The sequence below is a fragment of the Haemaphysalis longicornis genome, unplaced genomic scaffold (assembly GCF_048455015.1).
Source record: "Haemaphysalis longicornis isolate Haplotype H1 unplaced genomic scaffold, Haemaphysalis longicornis Haplotype H1 scaffold_5, whole genome shotgun sequence".
NCBI classification, from domain to species: Eukaryota; Metazoa; Arthropoda; class Arachnida; order Ixodida; family Ixodidae; genus Haemaphysalis; species Haemaphysalis longicornis.
This window is the reverse complement of record NW_027526385.1, coordinates 89977930-89997272: the sequence shown is the minus strand read 5'-3', so window position 1 is coordinate 89997272 and position 19343 is coordinate 89977930. Positions and strand designations below refer to the sequence as shown.

At 47.8% G+C, this 19343-nt stretch overlaps 1 long non-coding RNA gene across 1 annotated transcript in view; it reads right to left on the bottom strand.

Moving 5' to 3' along the window:
• LOC144138566 (uncharacterized) overlaps nucleotides 1–8916 on the bottom strand; it is a 61766-nt gene extending 52850 nt beyond the window's left edge. The window contains exons 1-2 of the long non-coding RNA XR_013315901.1: nucleotides 8843–8916; nucleotides 8674–8766 (exon numbers count right to left, since the gene is read on the bottom strand). This is a non-coding gene — a long non-coding RNA (uncharacterized LOC144138566). The remainder of the gene's footprint in view (nucleotides 1–8673; nucleotides 8767–8842) is intronic.
• Between the last annotated feature and the right edge of the window lie 10427 nt (nucleotides 8917–19343).

Below are 19343 nucleotides of genomic sequence, written 5' to 3'. Positions count from 1 at the left end.
ACTTTTTACACTGAAGTAATTGCAATTGCAATCGGCTACCTTTTACGGTGAAGAAATTCTAATTGTTATATTTTACATTGAAACAATTCAAATTGTAATCGGTTACTTTTTATACCTAATTGTAGTAGGTTACTCTTTTTCAGTAACGAATAAAACTGTTTCTGGCGAATGAAGAAGTTTATAGCTGCTGGCAGCGATCACCGATAAATTACCGCATTCACCGCGCGCTGCGCAGCCGCCCGCACGGCTTTGTTTCACGGCTCCCCAAGAATCGCGCTTTGAGCCGCACGTGGCAGCGGCGCCGACTTCAGCCGTGAGCCGCAAGCCAAGGTGCCGGCAGCGCGGAAGAGTACGCTTCCTAGAAACAACCGCCGTCTCGCGCCTTCGACGCGACTCCGCCGCCAAGAACGAGCGGGCGCGAACGAAAAAAAACAACCTCGAATCAAGGCAGACTAAAAAGTCACAAATGGCCATAAACGCGACGCGCTACGTCGGGGTGTACCGGATATCAAAAGGGCATAAATATAAACCCACTGCGAGAGGATGGAAAGAGAAGAGGGGGGAGAAGGGAGGCAACAATAGGGGGAGAGACTGGGAAGGGGAAGAGAGGAGGAAGAGAGTACGTGAGGAGACTTGTCGGGCGGCTGCGTCGAGCGCAAGCGTTCCGATGCAGTGTGTGTGTCGGTGGCAAGGAGCGGCGCCCAAACGGCAGATGGCAAGTTCTGACGAGCCTCCAGCCGCCGCGCGAAACATCTGCTCTCTGTGATCCCGCGAGCGGCTGGCTACGCCACTGCGCCGGCACGCGTCACACAGCCGCCGGCCGGCCAGCCAGCCCGCCCGTCCATCGTGGCAAGACCGCGCGAAGCCGCTCCGGCCAGCGTGCCATAATTGGCGCGAAGACGCGGACGCCGTCTTTGGGTTCAAAGCGAAGAAGTGGTTCTCTTCTCGCTTCAATTGGCTCCGTTTTCCGTCTCGAAAGTGTCGAGAAGCGTTGGGGCTTTTTCTTGTAATGTGTAATGTTGGACGAAAAGTACAATATTCTTTTTTTCTAAACGTGTATTGTAAAAATAGTTGCGGTTAGTTAGCGTTTTTTTTTTTTTCTCGAATTTTTCGGGGGAAAAAAGAGGAAGAGGAGAATAGTAGAGGAGACTCTGGTAGAGGGAAGAGCGATAATGTTTTACGTCATTTTAAATAATTGTAAAGCGATGGTGGAAAGTGTCGTCCGTAATTTCATAGACAAGCGTGAGTGAGCTCTAAATAAACGCTGATAAACAGGAAACGCTGATAGACGGAGCTCTAGATAAACACTGGAAAACAGGGAAAGCTGTCTACTCTCTGACCTGCCTGATTCTGCTGTTTCTTTATAACGATGATGATGATGACCATCATTCTGTTTATTTGCACTGCAAGAAGAAATAGCTTCCCCGCACACTTTCAAACGCTCATATCCTCCTACATCGTCACCTTAACCTTGTAAATAATTTATACACAATTGTCCGTAGATAATAACGGAGAAATATCAACGAAATGCAACAGGAGGATTTACCCAAAGGCGATGTACGGAAGCCGGGGTCAAGTTCGCGGAGAAAAACTGTAAACAACAACAGCGTTATTTTTTAAAAATGAATCCGTTGACCGCCCGACCTACAGAAAAGTACAAAGACCTCCGCATATCGTTGTTTGGAACGAGCGAAGCTACGATTGGACTCGGATATCTCAGAGATCCGATAGCTTTGAAGTTACACCCAAAGGGGTTCCTTAAGGCTCAGTTGTTTCCCTACTCCTATTTAATATTACGATGAAGGATATCCCACCACTACTCAATGACATCAGGGACTCAAAGCGACACGCTCTCTATGCTGATGATCTTACTCTGTCAACACCCACCGGAACCATCGGGGGGGATCAACAAGAAGCCAGAAGGCCATCGACACCGCACAAGGATAGCTTAAAGCAAGAAGACTCCAACGAGCCCCTGAGAAATACGCTCTGCTTAATTTCAGCATACGCGCGACCGGAAAAACAGCCCAACCTATCCCAGACCCCAACCTCTAGAGCAAAAACTGATCCGGTACGGCATTAATCCATTACAGAAAAACCCTCGACCAACTCACGCCGGTTACGAGACGCGCCTCCCACTGTCGTTTTATACAACAAGAAAAAGACACAAGTTTTGTTGTCAAAGCCCTGGCCCCTGCTCATTGCCCGAAAGCGTTAGCTAACCGGTCAATTGAAAAAGGCCTAGACAACGAGCCGTGCATGGCCTGAGACTTCGTTAGCCTCCTTAGCCATTCCTAGCCTTAAAACACACAGAAAAACGTAAACGGCAACGCAGCCATCCGCGAAGCTTAGGAAAAGGCCTTGACTCTCCGTAAGGACGCTTAACAAGAAGCTTTTGAAGCTGTAGGCTAACTCCAGTGAAGAAGTACGGAAGCTCACCACGCAGCGCCGCAAAGTGACACCGCACACACTCCGCCGTACGCAGTATTTCGCTATCCCATGCACCTCCTAAAGATAAAAAGGTCGGGATACCTCCCGAAATAAGACAACTCATCGGAGTCTTTCCTATATCACTCACAACATGCATCCCACATATAACAAGCAGCGACCTCACCCAGAGCCCGTACCATCCATCTTGAATCCCTCCGTCTAATCCCGACGATGGTTGATCGCAAAGCTCTTTCGTGACGGATTATTTGGTTGGGCAATATTACACTGCGAGTATGTGCTACTCTGGAGGTACGCCCCACTTTTATAGAATACCCACAGCAACACTTGGGTTTGCATTCCGTAGGCCTAACGTTTGGGTTTCGGGCGTACGGCGCAAATCGGTACCTGCTGCTTGTCGTTCGCTTCGAGCGTGTCAAATGGTGCATCATAGAGTGCTGGGACGCCATCCTTTTCTGGGATGTTCTACAGAGAACGATAAAGAACCTGTAACGCCACATGGGATACGTTTCTTGGCAGTGGAAAAGGATGAAGTGCCGTACGACATGATAATGGTCCTAGGACTGCACGCAATTGGGCGCTCCCGTATGGCCGTGCGCCACTGTGATGTGAATGCTATGACGGTGAGCAAGTATTTCTCACAAAGTGTAACCAGTCTACTTGAAGTGTATCGTTTGGTAGAACCTGAACTGGAATGGTTATGGGTATTGGAAGAGCTGTCAACATTCGATGTTTGTTTTAAATCTTTCAGCCAACCAAAGTATGGGCGGCGGTTTTAGATGCGGCTGCATCTCATTCACTCGCCTTGTCCCTCCATACGGCGTTGTTGTTGTCCGTCTACACCCCTCCCCCATTCTCCTCGCCGCGCGAGCTGCACTCTCCACCGCTCACCCCCTCTCCTCTCCGATAGCGAATTCTCTCTCGCGAGGGTCATTGGATTGGATTCGATTGGATTGACTTGGCTTGGCTTGGCTTGGCTTGGATTGGATTTGGATTGGATTAAAGTGGATTGTGTTGGATTGTGTTGCGTCATAGCCGCGCCACGTTGCGCCATAGCCGCGGCAGGTATTTCACGGCACGTTTCACGCGATGGGAGAATCAACCTAACGGAAACAACAACGGAACGCATGCGTCGCATCTACACAGGGAAGGTGGGAGTAATTTTTTAATCCGGCGTTGACGCGTGTTCGTTGGTAACAAAAAGGTAATAAAAGAAATGTCAAATGGGTGCAGTCGGATAGACGCCGGCTTCATAGCACGAGGGACCCAGGTTTGATTCCGGCCACGGGGCGCTTTTTTCTTATTTTACTTCGCCAACCATCACTCATCATCATCGTCAAAAAAGTTGCCTTTCCTGCATGGCGTATTGGCATACAACGACATCATTGAGGACACTGAAGCTTCGTTCAAAAAAAAACATCAAAACGCAAGTACACTGCAAAATGATTTACACCCTATTTGTTTATAGCTAACACCATTACAACCTATCGAAAACTAAGAAACGCCGTTTGTAAGTGTGTAATGAACAATAAAACACCCTTTAAAAGGGTGTATCCGTATCTTTTTGCTAGGGCGTATACGGGTGTTAGTTATAGACAGTGATTTACACCTTTACAGTGTCCGCACTACACGGATGCTTCACCTCGAGCTCAGCAGCACGCACAGGCAGCAAAGGTGGTCAATACTCAAAGCACGGAGGACACCGCAGTAATGGCCCGCCGACAACGTCGGTACAGCATAAGTAGCGATGACAGCCCTATCCGCAACGACCGGCATAGAAATTATCACCGGAATTAAGGGCCCACGAGCTGCCTGTCGCAACTACCTCAGCGACAGGGTATCACCAAACCGCCCTGCGTATACTCCGGCAAATCAAAGCCCTATCCGACCTACAAATCATCTGGCCTCCAACAAAGCCCCTCCATATACTGCTCTGTAGTCCGCCCCCACGTGGACGTGAACAATACGGAGAAGCTACGGAAGTGATGGGAGTCTCCAAGCTACACGCCTGCAGCAAACGAAGCGTCTCACACCTCTCATGCACGACCAACTAACGCCCTATTTCGTCGAGTCCACACCTCTACAAACACACACAGAGGTACATGCTCGCTGCAAGAACGAACAGCGCAGCTTCTTGAAACCGCTTCTACATCTCTCGCGAGACGACGCAACCACCTTTAGGCGTCTACAAACCAATTCATATCCCCGTAGAACTTTTCTGTATGCTGTACACCCAACACAGCATACTTGTGTCCCTTTGTATGGGAGTGCCAACAAACCCCCACAGTCCCTTACTGAGTGGAGTAGCTAGGTCCTCTGGGGCCAAAGAGGCAGGACAGCAAGCAAGCTCTAAGGCAGCCTGGCCTAGAACCGCCTTCGGAAGAGTGAGGCCGCTCTAGCATCATCACCTTATCCATGATGAGTGATATATTACCAGCAGAGCTGTTTAGGCCGAGCTTTGTCCGTCCGTCGCACAAAGAAACTTCGAAGCCTCAAGAAAGAAATGAGGTTAGGGAGGTCCCGAGAGTCGAACACGGGCCCTTTACGCCATGAAACTAACAACCTCACCACTGGGTCATTCCAAAGGCCTGAGGTGTACGGTGTTAGCAGCGGCTGGGAACGATAACATGCGCGGTCAGTTGGAAAGAAAAAAAGACAAACGCTTCCCCTAGTGGGAATCGAACCTGAGTCCCTCGCGTTAGCAAGCCATGACGTCTATCCGATTTTGCTATATCATCGCATCACGGGCGCGCAGCATTTCCTTAGGGTTCGTAGCGCGGGCGTTGGCTTTGGACTTCGCAGCAGGACATAGCGTGTGCTAACGTGGTCCACTTTGGAAGAGATGTGAAAGGCTATACGGACGATACGATCCGGGCCTGCCAGTTACGGAGAGATTCAAGCGGCAAGTTCGGAAATCCCTGTGAGGTGCAACAGCCGGGTCTCCCACGAATGGAGAGGGGCCGCCAGTTCTGCTGTTTCTACAGCCTTGCACCACTACTGCAAGCTGCGCCAAGTTTTTATGAACCAATCAGATTTATACGCATATGTTTGCCTACAATTTACAGACAATCATACGAAACATGCATTTTGACCAACGACGAGCCCCGTATACGCTCCGCAGCTGAGGCCGACGCCGCGGCGCGGTACACACCGAAAAAGTGAAGTGAAACAACCTAACATGCGTGGCTGCAAATCACGTGACCACACAATGAGGCTGACGTTTCACTTCGCGCCAAGTATCGAGTACAGGTGGAAATGACGCTCGGCTCGTCATGCGACGTATGCTGTGACGGAAACTGACGGACGACGCAGCTGTGGAGGCATTTAGGGGACGCACGTACTATTTTGATCCCATACATGGTGAACACGTGGCATTCGCTACATCACAGCTTCGTAGCACGGAACCTGCGCGCATGCGTCTTGCGTGTGAGACGAGAGTAGCGGCTTGTCACCGCGCATGTATCGTCATCGCAGCGCTGACATGTCGTCTGGAGCTTTAGTGTTCTCGATGACGTCAAACTTTATGCCGAGTATCAAGCGTTGTAAAGAGTTAAAGTGAAAGCTGCTCGCCTGCCTCCGGCTTAAGCTCTCACGTCTAGCACAGTAACAAAAATGATTTTTTCGAATTGCACGATGCAGCTCTGTATTCTGTACTCCGTGCCGTCGTGCGCAGTCTTGCTGGAGAAGGAGGAGGAAGGGGTTGTTGGGGGGTTGGGGGAGGGGGAGTAGAGGCCGATAGCTGTCTGGCGTTACGCCGACACCTCAACCAGCCGAACGGAAGCGAAGAGGGGGATAGTGAAAGAGGAGGAGGAGGAGGAATGGTGGAAGAGAAGGAGGATTAATTATGGTGAATTAAATAAAACCGTACTGCACTTATTGAAGTGGAATCATACCATGGACGTATAGTGCTATAGCTGCGATGAGCGTGGCTGGTTGCCGCGTCCAAGCGGCTCTTGAAATTCGACGCTTAGTGTGAAAGCACTAAAACCAAAGCGCTCTTACTTTTAAAAGAGATTCTTAAAGCTCGAAGCTTTCTCTCACACAACCTGAGTCAAAGTCCGAAATCCAAAATCATAGCTGCTTCGACCGTGTCGGATTGGCGCAATCTAATAAAAAAAACGGCGCAATCGGATAGATATCGGCTGCGTTCCAATTCGCGGACAGCTTGGTAGACAGCCTACGAAGCAGTCTAACTAGACGTCTAAAGGAATAAAATTTGAACGGCGCCGCGGTCGCAAACGCGACACCAGGGGCGGTATTCTCGAGTTTTGTCCCTTTTGCGTCCTTTTCAAAAGTGTCCCTTTTGGCGAGCCCTGATTGGCTAAAAGCAAACAACCAGAAGTGACGTAACGCAAGCGCAACAAACCTACTGCCAACGCCCACTGCCTAACCGGAAGTACGTCACGATGAAAGGGACTCAAAAGGGACGTTTTCAAAAGGGACAGTTACGAGAATACCGCCCCAGCGCAGACGACAGCGTCGTAGCAGACATGTTGAGATGCGCAAGCCGGAAGTTTCGTGACTAATATAACCGTTGTTATTACAAACGCTATGGGATTTAAGAATTAAACAAAGTCATCTTCATCACTAGTAAATTATACTAAATATTTCAATAAAAAAACAAGTGCTTTTGTTTCAACATTAATACGCAAAAAGGCGGCGCTGGCGTCACTTAGTAGTTTAGACAGGAAAGTAGCCTGCATCGTTGCTGACTTCGGTGCTGTCTCCTCGAAGCAGTCTTCGTTGACTGCTTCGTTTGAATTGGAACGGGGCTTAACATGGCGGACCGTCCGCGAAGACGGCAACGACGCTGTCTAAACGGTAAATTGGAACGCACCCATCGGCTTCATATAACGCGAGGGACCCATGTTCGATTCCGACCACGAGAAGCGTTTTTTTTTTTGAGGCGCTTCTCGTTTCATCATCATCATCATCATCAATATGGGCCCTTTGTGGAAACCATGGGTGGAAACCCATTGTGCAAAGGCGGTTTTCCTGCAGTGTGTTTTGCTGTTACAATCTACGTCGTACGTGAGTAATAAAAAGCTTCGCTTTAATATTTATTTTTTCTAACTTTAGCTTAATCCTGGTTATGTCCACTGCACGACGAAGACCTCGCCCAAAGATCTGCAGCTACGCCTATCGAGTGCCTGAAGGCCGATAGTGTGATTGTGTAATCATTTGGATGTTTTTAGCAAATGTATACTCAACCACGGTTGCTAAATACTTGTCTGGTGAGGAAATGCTTTGTGTGTACTACAGGGAGCTTCACCTAGCATGGTTGAACTTACCCTGCAGCCTCCCGTGGTATCCGGGGACATTGTGACCGGACCAGGTACAACGTGTTCGAACCTGTACAACGCGTAGCACGGAAGGTGCATAGAGCGCGCAAGCGGAGCGCCAACGCTTCCTCCGCGAAATAGGCCGATTTCGCGGATATCAAGAATCGTTCCCCTGGCGAAGACTCTCGTAATTTCCAGTATATAACTTGCTTGCCCAAAGGTTTATGCGTAGTAGAGAGAGAGAGGTGATGATGATGATCATCATACTCTATGCTGTGGAAGGGATGCACGGGCTGGTGCCCAGAAGACGGGAGAGTCGGTAGTGCTCTGTAATGTCGTTAAAATTAATTAGGTTATCTCTGGTGGATCTGGCGCCGTGGGGGGAAGAGGGGAGTGGGGGGTTTCATGCTGGTTTGGTGTGATATATACGCTCTCGGGCCGCCATGGATGTGCGCCGCCTCATTCCCCTCTATAGCCCTGTGTGAGCTGTGGCCCTGACGAGCTCCATGATAGTGGGTGAATTTCGGTGGAGGATTTGGAGCGCATTAGAGGAGATATTGCCTCGCACAGAATTTTGAATGGCCAGTTTTGAATCTGAGATAACGGGATCTTCTATGCGACGGTCCGGCTTTAGGCCTAACGCTGCGCTTTGGTGTTATCATTGGCAACCGGCACCCGCAGCTCGGCGTATACTTGCCGTAATGTTGCCCGCGGCATGTCGTAAGGCTCAATTTCAACGTTACCTAAAGCTAGGCTTAATCATAGGACGTTAGGCCTAACGTCCCGCTTTAAGGTTCAACGTCGTAAACCATTACCAAACTGATAAAAAATACAAATTGTCCGTCAAGGTGCAGGTACCCCATATGCACCGTTAGGCCTATGATCAGGCACTCCGACACGTCCAAGACAGTGGCTGCTGTTGAATTAGCAAATATATACGTACCCACAAGTTTCACACATGCGGAGTGGGGTATTTAACAACGCTTCGCAAGCAGGAACCCATGCTGCTTCAGCGTGAGTTGCTACAGGCGCTGCACTGGACAGGCACAAAATCAGTCAGTCAATCAATCAGCCAATCAATAAATCAATCAATCAAAAAATCAGTCACTTACAGCACTAGGAGATTTGCCCAAAGCAAGGAGATTCGATCCGTGCCCGAGGTTCTCGGAAACATAGCTGTACGCATACTCTGAAGCCTACAGCACAGGGTTACATGTACAGAGTAGCACATACTCGCGATGGGTATTGGACAACGCTTTTTAAGCGGGAATGCAAGCGGCATTTCGCAAGCTATATCGTTATTGGCCCAGCCAAACCGTCTGTCATTGTTATAAACGAGTATAACTTTTAAACCCAAGATAAATTGTTCGCTCGAAGAAGACGTATTGGCAGCTGGCCCCCAACTCAGCACAACTGCAGCTGCTTCCCGCCGAAAAACGATAAATTGGAAATGTACTGCATTCGTGGAAAAAAAGATGAAGCATGCATGCAATGCAATGAACACAGAATACGGTCAAAATAACGTTTTGGGAAAGCCGCTTTAGTAAAGCATCACGCTCCTTCCCCGCCTATGACTGCAGGCCGTGACTCAGATAACGAACCAAAAGAGTCTTAGGAATCAACACTTAGTAGCTCATATTTCAATGCCGAGTATATTGGCGCACGCACCAAGGGTCCTGTCACTGTCTCCAGAAGTTTCTAGAAACGTCAATGTCATCTCCAATTGTAACCGCTCAATGCTGTTTCATTCTTAACACTAGCGTACGCTGAGGGCCGTGAAATGGAATCCAATTGTCGTGGCATTACGAACAATACACTAAGAGACCTTAAACTGAACAGAAGAGAATTACCTCCACCTCACCCTAACCTAGACGGGCAGCAATCAGTATTACTGAGACAAGCACAGACTAACAGAACATGCACCCCAGCTAGACGATATCTTTTCTCTAAAGGAAGAGCACAAGAACCACCAGCCTGCAAACACTGTGGTGGATATCCTAATCAGCAACATGTCCTATGGGAATGTCCTTAATTACACTATTCCCAGCATTCATCACTCACACACACCGGCGCAGCTGCCATATCCCATTGACCCAGCCTGGCTGTCTCTCGCCTCCACTTTCGCGGAGCAGCTAGCTCTAGTACAATACATCAAAAACGCACTAGAACTGAGTTCAGCATTCACTGAAGACGACCTGTAATTGGGTTGTCTGAACCGCCTTTGGTTCTAAATAAAGATCTCTCTCTCTCTCTCTCTCTCTCTCTCTCTCTCTCTCTCTCTCTCTCTCTCTCTCTCTCTCTCTCTCTCTCTCTCTCTCTCTCTCTCTCTCTCTCTCTCTCTCTCTCTCTCTCTCTCTCTCTCTCTCTCTCTCTCTCTCCGTGCGCCAGTGCTTGATGGTGATGAGGCGCAGCGGCAAATTCCGTTGCCGCTATGCCTCATCATCGCAGCCGAGTGTTACTACGCGCGGCGCAAGTAGGGCGTTACTGACATGGCACGAGATTACAAGGCAGCGCCCGCTTTCCGAATGAATAGAGTTATGGCAGGTCGGAAGTCCGGTGATGGTATACTGCGCACGGTACGCAGTCAGCGCGCATGCGCTCAGCTTGGTTCGACTTCTGCACATGCCCATGTACGCTGGTCGTCTACTGGCCGGCGCCAGTTCTTGCTCTGCTACGCACTTCCCTCTTTAGCGAGGAAGAGGTCATGTGACGGGGGAATGTGCTCACCGCCAAGCGTAATACACGGGCACTCGCACCGCCATGTCTAACGTTAGGGCTTCTGTAAGTTTATGAAGACGTCGGATTTCGATAACGCGTGTTTAGCTGCAGATATAAAACGAGGAACTGTTGAAGTCGAGGGCCGTGGGCGTAGTCAGAAGATCTGTGTGAGCCTCCCGGGTGGAAAAGCAGGGGCCGCGCTTCCCTAAATTCCCTTTACACTTCCCTAGGGTGCCGTGCGCAGTGATCACGAGGGAGCGCTTGCTGAGGAGGGGAGCAGTGGGGCACTTCGGGGCGGGCCTAAGTTTCCGTTATGCCGCGTTCGCGGTGGCTAAGACAAGTAAACGCCGTATGTACATGCAGAATTATGCCGAATTATATAGGGACGTACAAACGACCTTTGCTTGACCCTTCTTTGAACCGTACTAGCGCAGAACCCTGGAACAGTTCAAGGTATACCCCCTTGCATACCTTTTCACGTTTCGACCTACTTTCGTAGACGAGACTAACGATTCTTTTTTTGTTTTTCCGTTCCTTCCCTGGTCAATATGGCCTCTTCAATGAGCGTTTTGCCAGGTGAAGCGCATCATTCCCTCTTGAGTAGTAGTCGCCGAGTTTTCTCGAGCGCGACTCAACCGCGGGGGCTTTTATGTACATTTTATGCTCGCACATGTGCCAGTAAGGGTCGCGGATAACACAATGCCCCAACAGGATGTCGAGGTATGTATGGCATGCAGTGCAAAATACACACATACATTTATACATAAATTATCACATAGCTTAACAATATATACATACATTATACCCATACCTTAACAGTGCATACGTACTTACATACAGGCATGCGTACATACAAACATACTTACATACATACAAGAGATAATATACATATAATGTCGAAGCTATTAACCTATACTGCCATAAATCTCCTCAAATTCTCGCTGTCTGATTCCTTGTTTTATTGGCACACTGCACACTCAGTGCAGTGGAAGAAGAAGACGTCAATGCATGCAGTTCAACAAACGCAGTAGAATTAATGTAACAGCTATGTTCCTGACGCAGATCCTTGGCTGAGTCCTTCGCCACAAAGTTCCTGCGAGCTCCATATTCAGCCGCCTCCATTCTGATGCGACTTGACGTGAAAATGTACTGCGGGCGGCGCTCGGCATTTACAGCTCGTCAAATCTCGTAAAGTGACAGTTGAATAGCGTTCGTTGCGTCTTCTCTTTCTTGGCCATTTTCATCGCTACTAAATCTGTTGTTGTTTGGTCTTTGAAGCATTGTCTCGCTAGGCAGGAGCCTCGTCGCTTCGTTTTCATTTGCAACGACTCTTCCACTCAGCCGTACATCTCGCAGAGATAAGTATACTCCCATGCCCTCTCCTCTGCGCATGCGTCAGTTTAAAGGGCCCTGTAACACTTCCGATAAACGCTTTCGCTCTTTTCCTTTGCGTCTGGAAGTACTGCGAAAGCTATAGTTATCGCCAGCGCGCAGCGGCACTGCGTGGTTTGCTCGCCGCAGCAGATACGCCTTCCGTTTCTGCTTTGCTTTTGTGGCTTTCTCTTTATAGGGACCCTGCAACACATTAGATAAACGCTTTCACTCTTCCCTTCGCTTCTGGAAGCGCTGCAGAAGCTATAGTTATCGCCACGGTTCGGTACTGCGTGATGTGCTTGTGGTAGCAGATACGCCTTCTGGTTCTGCTTTGATTTTGTGGCTGTATTTTTAAAGTTGCTGTTGAATGCGTTCACTTCTCCAACTGAAGAAAAACCGGCCGACAGCCGCTTCATGGCCTTAATGACGTAATTGGAGCGGTCGAAAAACGCCATGACCTGGAAAGAGAGAAAAATCTTTTGAGCGAGTTTCCAAGTCATCTGATGAGCATTAGAGCAGTACTTCTTTGCTGACCTACTTTGCGGCCACCCAATCTAAGTACTTGGTGTGCTGGGTGACTACGTTATGCAAGAATTTAAGATTTTAAAAAAAGTTGGAAAAAGTGTTGCAGGGTCACTTTAAAGGGCCCTGCAACACTTCCGATAAACGTTTTCACTCTTTCCTTTGCGTCTGGAAGCAGTGCGAAAGCTATAGTTATCGCCAGCGCGCAGCGTCACTGCGTGGTTTGCTCGTCGCAGCAGATACGCCTACCGTTTCTGCTTTGCTTTTGTGGCTTTCTTTTCAAAAGTGGCTGCCGAATGTGTTCATTGCTGTAACTAAAAGAAAGCCGGCCAGATAGCCGCTACAGCGCTGTAATGACCTAATTCCAGCTGTCGAAGAGGGCCAATAACCGGGAGAGAGAGAAAAAATTTCCGAGCAAGTTTCTGAGTTATCTGATAGGCATAGAGCAAACATTTCTGGCTGAGATACTTTGCGAGCCCCTAATTACTAAGCACTGGATGTATTGGTTGACTGCGTTCTGCAAGCATTTCAGATTTCCAATAAAGTTGGAAAAGTGTTGCAGGGTTAAATGGCACCGATGCGGACTTAAATCATTTGTTGCTTGATACAGTCGTATAAGTACGCAGGTCAGCGTAAATCTATGAATTGATTGATTTGGGTTTAACGCGCCGACGCCATACACAGGCGACGAGGCGCACCGTAGTGGAGGGCTCCGGATTAATTTTGACCACCCCGGGATCTTTATAACGTGCGCCGAAATCTCGAACACACGGGCGTTTTTGCTTTTCGCCTCCATCAGAAAAGCGGCCGCCGCGGCCGGGAATCGAACCCGCGACCTACATGTATTAAGTATTTGTAGATGTAGCGCTTGGATATCGAAGACGAGAGTCATAAATTCACATATACAAACTAGCTTAAAAGACATCGCATACAGCTCAAATTAAGGGAGAGACAAGGAGAAATATTTTATCGACGCGTGAGCACGAGAATGTTAGGGCCTCCACTCCGTGAAATGACTTTATAGTCCAAAACGCCTTGGTGCTGGCTGGCCGTCCGGGTCTGCACCAGCAGTAGTAGCTGGCCCGAAAGCTTGGAGCTGGAAGGTTCGTTGGCACTCCAATACGAGGTGGTATAGTGTGCCAGCTACAGGGCAGACATCACAGGTCGCGGGGTATTGGGTGGGGCACAAAGCGTGCAGTAGGGTGTTATGAGGGTAGAAATTAGTTTTTAGTGCCAGAAAAGTGGTTGCTTCGTCGCGGAGTTAATGGGAGTTGGCGCACTTCAACGCGGGTGTTTGTCGAGTATTCCAAAAATAATTCCGGCATCGAACGGCGAGCAAAGCGGAATGAATGTGTCTCTACATAACAGCACCACCAGCGGCAGGGTGAAGGACGCGGGTTCGATTCCCGGCCGTGGCGGCCGCTTTTCTGATGGAGGCGAAAAGCAAAAACGCCCGTGTGTACGAGATTTCGGCGCACGTTAAAGATCCCGGGGTGGTCAAAATTGTTCCGGAGACCAGCGCGCATCATCGCCTGCGTTGCGTCGGCGCGTTAGACAATCCAATCAATCGGGTGACTCAGTGCGCAATCGTATTTCGTATTTAGAACACGGAGAGTCAGGGACATGAGACACTGTCACGAAACATATGCATGTGGTTTCCTCCGCGAACGTTTAAAAAAATGCTGCTGATTGTAAGATGCTGTATACTATCGCGGCCTCGGTGACCCGATAAGGGCTGTGCGGGCTTCTGTCGCATGTTATCGCGCGCAGCGGCCTCGTCGGGCCTGTCGTTTCCCGCGTCGATAGCTCAGTATCGTGTGGACGAGTCAGAGCTCACCAGTGATATAGCTTTCGCTCGGCCTATCGGGTATCTCGGCAGCGCCAGAGGAGAAAGCCGCGGCGGCCTACATACCTACAATGCATCAGTTTGCGCAAACAGGACGCTGTCTACGAGAGAAAAAGAAAGGATAAGGGCGTTAGCGTTTATCGACAGGCGCATACAGCCGTAGTGTGGAGGTTGCAATAAGACGACGTTAACTTTTGGATGCTTGTGGATGTATACTCAAGGTTAAGTGCTAGGTACATTCGCCGTACCAAAAAAAAATTTATTGGGCATCAGAAGGAAAAACCACCCCGAGAAATGCAAAGGGCAAAGAGCTGTAATTATAGAGCATTCAAAAAACGTGGAAGTTTATCGCTCCGCCATCTTTGCTGAATCGTGACGTCAAACCTTTCTTCCGGATTCGGTCCACAGAGACGAAGCAACACGTCGCGGCCGTTTGCCGCTTGCAGTTTGATAGCCCGTTCGATACATATTGGCGGTTTTGCATACGTTCTTGTGCGAAGGTTTTATCCTTTTTTTTTTTTTTTTGGTTGAGCGTCAAGTTTAAGTTCATTTTTCTTTCGTGTTTCACACAGCCAGCGGTACCACGGGTCTTGAAATTTGCTGCACATCGGCGGTGTCACTTCAACTGTGCATATTACGTGGCTTGTCACGGGCTGCGCCCGGTTAATTTCCCTCCTTCAAAGACGTAATAACCGCCACTTAGGGCCGCGCCGGATGCCTCGCGCTCAACAGAGCAGAACGCCCAAGCCATTTGGCTGCCGCTGCGCTGGGGGCTATGAGGAGAGATTCGTACAATTTGCGCCGAGAAATTTTGCGCCATCGTACCTTTTCAACTTAGGAGCCGTTTTTATCATTGGGCTGTGCTATAGCGTTTATCTAATTGGCGCAGTTGACAGGAATATCTGACTGCGCATGATACAGTCCTGGATATTTTGCGATTTCGTGCAGACCTTTTCAGCAGAGCAGCCGTTTTTATCATTGGGCTGTGCTAGCGCTCATCTAATTGGCGCAGTCGACAGGACCATCTGACTGCACGTGTGCAGTACGGTTCCGGAGATTTTGCGCTCCCATATAGACATTTTCAACGTAGCAGCCGTTTTTATCACTGGGCTGTGCTAACGCTTATCGAATTGGCGCATTCGACAGGACCATCTGACTACGCATGCGCAGTACAGTCCTGAGCAATCCAAGGTGTTATCGATGTTTACAGGTTCGAAAAGGTCTATATGCAGGGATAAGTCAGAGGTGAGGGAGAAGTGAGAGGGGGGAGGGGGAGATACTGGTGAGGTGAAAGTGAGCAAGTTCGTTAACACGCATGTCGATCGTACCCCGCAATCGCACTGCTGGCGCCAACCCGAACGCAACAATCGAAATGAGTTTCCCTCATTTTATTACCACTTAGCATCAATCTTGGGCTACTAGTATACGCATCCAGTACAGCACAAACTCCGTGGTGCCAGCGATTTGCCAGTTTACGACGGGTAATGAAGTCAACTGCGCAGGAAGATTTCAATAAGTCAAACCAGTCAAATAATCTGTCAATGAATGAATGCGTCAATCATTTAGTCAATTCTCTATGACGTTACAGAAGTTTGTAAGATTAGCGAACGCCTGCCTAAGCCATTTTGTTCAATAAATCAACGAATCAGTCAATTAATCTGTCCATGAATGAATGCGTCAATCATTCAGTCAATTCTCTATGACGTCACAGAAGTTTGTCAGATTGGCGAACGCCCGCCTAAGCCATTTTGTTCAATAAACCAACGAATCAGTCAATTAATCTGTCAATGAATTAATGCCTCAGTCATTCAGTCAATTGTAATGACATTACAGAATTTTGTCTGATTGGCGAACGCCTGCCTAAGCCAGTTTGTTCAATAAATCAACGAATCGGTCAATTAAAGGCGATTTAGCCTTTAGTCTCTGCCCCTGTAGCACACTATGTATTTTTTTGTTTCTCCGAATAAAGGATGAATGAAGGATGAATGAATGAATCTGTCAATGAATGAATGCGTCAATCATTCAGTCAATCCTCCATCACGTTACAGAAGTTTGTCTGATTGGCGAACGCCTGTTTAAGCCCGTTCCTTCCTTTTGATAGTGTCATTTAAATGGTAGCAAGCGGATGACACACTAACTATATTTTTGGCTCTGGCCTCTTTTGCGTCTTTCGAATACATCGCTGTAGTGCAAAATTTGAAAGTTTTTAGGTACTTCTTCCTTTAATAAAAACGTATGTAGCTCAGTGAGTTACCGAGGGCTCGTTCTTTCGAATTAAACGACGTTGTATTTTGTCTTCAGACCCCTTTAGCCATGCGAGCCAGGCGCTGACAGCAAAACAAACGAATAACAAAGCGAGGTTCGCGGCTTTGGATGTAGAACGGTCGCGCTATTTCGAATCGCACTGGTGTTGTTTCGGGGTCAAGTTCGTGACATATATCACGAACATTACAGGCGGCACTGAAACAGTGCGCGTGATTCCGCTGGTTATTTTCGTTCTCACCAGCAGCCTTACAGCTGGCTTAGCTGTTTTCAGACGTTTGAAGCAGCCTTGACATTTATTGCCCGTCCGCATACATGATCAGCTCGGCTTAACGGGGCTGCAGACGACGCTGATATGTTTTGCTCCGTTCGAGAATTTTATTCTGCCGGCGCGGTTTTATTATGGTTTTAGTATTTAATGGAGGACTGCTGTAGCATATTATGCGCGTCAATGCCGTCTTTACACGATGCAGCGGTAATACGAAAATTATACCAGCGAATGTAAACCTCGAGCACACTGAAAACGTGGAAAAAAAAAAAAAAAAAAACCGAATGGGCGCGGCACCACCAGAAAACCTAATTCACGTTGTAGTGGGAATATAAATACTGTGAGCACAGGCGTACTCGTTGCTATATAACTGTTACCGGAATGGTCAATCCCACCTAGCAAATCATCATCAGTATGTCACACGCGAGCACCACACCATCTTCATCTATCATCGTCGCGCCTTCCCCATCTTCGCTTTTTGCAACGGCTTCCCGGCGAGGCTGCGTCGTCATTAGACGCGTCATTGAGGTCTCCCGTGCCCGAGCCTTGCAATGTATACAATAGAAAGTATGAAGTGCATGGCAACTGGTATTCATATTTTAAAAAATCACGTCGAAAAAAATATTTATTCAGGCCTTATCAATTGGGTTCACCATAACGGCCGGCCCTCGGCCGCAACGTCAGAATAAATGTTGTTTTGGAAGTTATTTGTGATTATATATATATATATATATATATATATATATATATATATATATATATATATATATATATATATATATATATATATATATATATATATATATATATATATATATATATATATATATATATATATATATATGAGAGAGAGAGAGAGACGCGAAAAACATAAAAAATAAGTTTACTGACGTTCAAGAAGAGGACTTTCTGCACTTTGAAGAAAGGAAGTCCTCTTCCTAAAACGTCAGTAAACTTTTATTTTTTAATTGTTTTTTCTCGTGTGCCTCTGTCTCTACTTGGCTTATTTTCTCGCGCTCTGTGAATTTAGAGAGAGAGAGAGAGAGAGAGAGAGAGAGAGAGAGAGAGAGAGATAGAGAGAGAGAGAGAGAGAGAGAGAGAGAGAGAGAGAGAGAGAGAGAGAGAGAGAGAGGACTTACCAAATTTTATTAGCTGGCAACTGTAACTATTCATATATTAATACACCTTATAACAATGGGAAATTAGGGGCCCATGTAATGAACACGGAAAGGAAACTAAAGAGTAACCACCGCCAAACAGGGCATAAGGGAGGTAGCCACTTTTCTTTTGGTATGCTAAAAGAAAAAGAAGGAAAAAGCATGTATACCCCAGATCCCAACCCAGAAATTCAGACGTGACAGACGCTTCACCAATTGAACTCCCTGGACGATGGTACTGCCCTCCACCTACTGTCCCGACATCATCCTACGTTTAGGTGAACAGTATGCAAACAAGCCTTGTTTGGGAAAGCCTGAGCAATGAAGCTACGAAGACCGGGGACACGATCGTCCACTTGACTAACGTACTTATCAAATTACAGCATCGACCAACCGGCCAACGACAGTGACCGCTGCGGAGCTTCATGAAAGCCCTCTATCGAACGCTGTGCTTGTAATCGATCTTGCGGGGAATTTCCAGCTCGTCGTAGCTGATGACTTGCGCCTAGGCTGTTGCTCGCGACATTAGTAATCTCAGTAAGCGTCAACTGAAACATTATGATCATTTCTGATGAAGATGAAATGTGCAATACGCAACACTGCTGCAGTTTCAACATGTTTGGTTCATCTCTCGTCGAGGAATTTGTTGCGGTATTCAATGGTAAATTTTCACTACTTCGATCCCAAGTGTTTTCGTGAACGTGCGAATGATTGGCAGCGCTCAATAAACGTTTTATTGCCACCGACTGGGTATTAGAAACTGCAACAAAATTGTGCTAAATAGCAGGGAGGGAATATGCTTTTTAGCATTGCGCACATGATCCGACAGCTACAGCTGAGTTTTGCCTGGAACATAAGCGTTCATCTAGCCCCCTTGCTACATTATTTTCGATTAGAAACATTTCACGGACATAATGGGTTTACCATCACTGTTGGAAGCAAATTAAGCGCCATCATAATACCGGGATTTGCTCTCAATGTCTTCCCACCGCCGACACCATTTTGTGACATAAATATACAGCTCCTAATTGCGCGCATTTTAAAAAGCATGACCGAGCGCCAGTACGCGGTGCTGATCCATCTCCATCATTCTTCGGTATCACGCCCACTTTTCAAACGGGGGCGTGATTGCTGCTTTATCCGCTATAGGCGCAGCATCTAGGCCGAGTAAACTATCTCGGAGTGTCAGCTGTAATCAGACACCGCCATTTTCACTTCTCATTGTGACCATCTTACCCTTTCAAATGTGTCTCACACCCACCCCATCACTTTTTAAAACACAAACACTCCTCAGGCGCTCTTGCGCCACTAACACACATTTTTTTATATTTTAGCGGGCGTTGATTGAGTCGCTACGACTGCCCTGAAGAAATTTTCAAACCGCTGAATGTTTTTGACGCACGACAATCCACCCCGTTTTACGTAGTCGCTCGTCCGCTGCAAACAGTAGAAACGCAGCAGCGACA